This window comes from Pagrus pagrus (genome assembly GCF_965226575.1).
Source record: "Pagrus pagrus genome assembly, chromosome: 13".
Classification (NCBI taxonomy): Eukaryota; Metazoa; Chordata; class Actinopteri; order Spariformes; family Sparidae; genus Pagrus; species Pagrus pagrus.
The window spans coordinates 26091660-26093926 of NC_140197.1; positions in this window are offsets into that span (position 1 = coordinate 26091660).

Here is a 2267-nt window from a genome sequence, read left to right on the forward strand (position 1 = left end):
AGGGGCCCCTTTTATTTAATGTTTAATGACTACATTCAAATTGTAATTTAACATCATTTTAATACAGGGCCATAGCCAGGATTTTAGAAATACTGAGGTCACCCATCCATCCATCCATCCCTCCATCCCTCCATCCATCCATCCACCCATCCACAGATTAAATCTGTGCATTTCTCTGCATTTTGACAGGACCAATAATCGCTAATGAAATAACATCAGCTACAGCAAATAGATGAAATTGGACCCGAAGAAGAAAAAGAAGAATATGAATAACAAATATGGCCAATTTTGACCTAAATGTATTAAACTTACTTCTTATTTATGTTAAGAAACAATGAAATGGTTCATGAAACATTTATTAAGCAGTTAAAGGTTAAAAACATCAGTTGCAGCGCTCCAACAGTCATCCAAATAATGTTTATAACTGAACTACACAGTATTTACTAAGTATGTACAAAGTATTATGAACATCAGTTGCAACTTTCCAATAAAGAATTGCAAATAAAAAGTTTATAAAGCATTTAATTGCTATATAATTATTTATTTTAATGATATGACCGACATTAACATTAAAATATCAAAGACCCAGAAAAAATACAGAGGACGTGTCCTCAGTGTCCTCAATTGTAGCTACAGCCCTGTTTTAATATAATCTGCAGTGAGAGAAATACAAGAAAATCCCAGCTCAGTTTATTTCACTGGAGATTATGCCTACTTTTAAATACTGATTTAAACCTTTGTGAGGGAAATAATGTTAAAAACATATTTATTTATGAGGCTATTATCATTATCCTTTATTTAAACTTCTTTACAATGATCTGGAGTAATGGAAATAAAGCAATTAAAACAAAAATGGATCTACCAAGCTCAGTACAAACTCAAGGACCATGTAGTTAAGTGAGCGTTGTATGATGCAGAGGACCAAACCAGCAGGGATGTGATACAAGATCACAATATCACAGAAAATAAGAGTAATAATTTGTCTGAAAAACCTATAGGTGATCAATTTTGGAGAACTGTAAAAACACACTGGGTAATTTGTCTGTTCTCAGCCTGCATCATCATGGCAGTCTGTTATCTGCACAGGCTTATTTGATTACTGTGGGCCTAATACGTGTTTTATGGGTCATATGAATCGGCAATCAGCATGTAACGATAACAAAAACCACAACACTGCAGGCAGATTTAAATATACAAGCCACTGTGACATCCCCTGATGATGCAACATTACAAAAAAAAATTTCCAGCTGATATTTTTCAATTACTATTCTTAATATTTGTTTGCTAAAAGTTTCCCCTTAATCAGATCGCTACTTGTAGATACTGACTTAAGAATATAAAGCTGGATTTCAGGGCACATATTGTGTGAGCTTGAATCTTGAACCAAAACCTGGAGATACAGAGCCTTCTGCTACTGTCTTTTTCAGTTCTGAGCCCTGACAATACAAAACAATACAGGACTTCATCTGGTAAAGTAAGTTTAGAGAAATTCAAGAGCTTGCACTCAGATTTTTGTCCAATAATTGATGGACCTGCACTGCATCACATTCAGCAAACTTACAGGCTTGACATGAGCTCCCTCCACTCTCATCAGATATGTTTATTTGGGGCTAACTTCCTCATTTTGGGGAATTTTGTCATACAAAAGGACCCAGTGATGAATTTTAAAATAATGAAATATGAGCATTATGTAATCTGGACCCCCTTAAGTATTAATTAATTAATCATTATTAATTATAAATACATAAATGTTGATAGATACATTGTGTCAACATGTCAAATGTGTTATATAAACATATTTTCCCCCTTTTTTTTCATCCATTTTGAGACAAACCATGCAATGTTGCCACATGACACGGTGATGATATCATGGCATCACATGATATCACTGTGCAACCACCCATACACCCTGTGCTCCCAAGTTTCCGTTGAATAACACAGTCCTGCTACTCAGCCAGTGAAGAAAGCTACTGTCTATATTAATTATATAAATCCCATAAACCTTCTTCAAATCAATGAGCATCCAGCTACTGCATATTACACCGGTGTCATATGAGCCGGAGCTTTGGGTCTGCTGATGTTAATATCACTGACTAACGCCTGAACAGTCTCTGTGCACATTGAAAATCACTGTCTGATCCACTTAAGAGCCTATCAGGTTTTGACACAGAGCCACTATTTGAAGTTACTTTTAACATTTCTTATTGGAAAGTCCCAGAGCTCGAGTAAAATTATCCTGCCTTCCACTCCTGATCAGAGACCTTTAA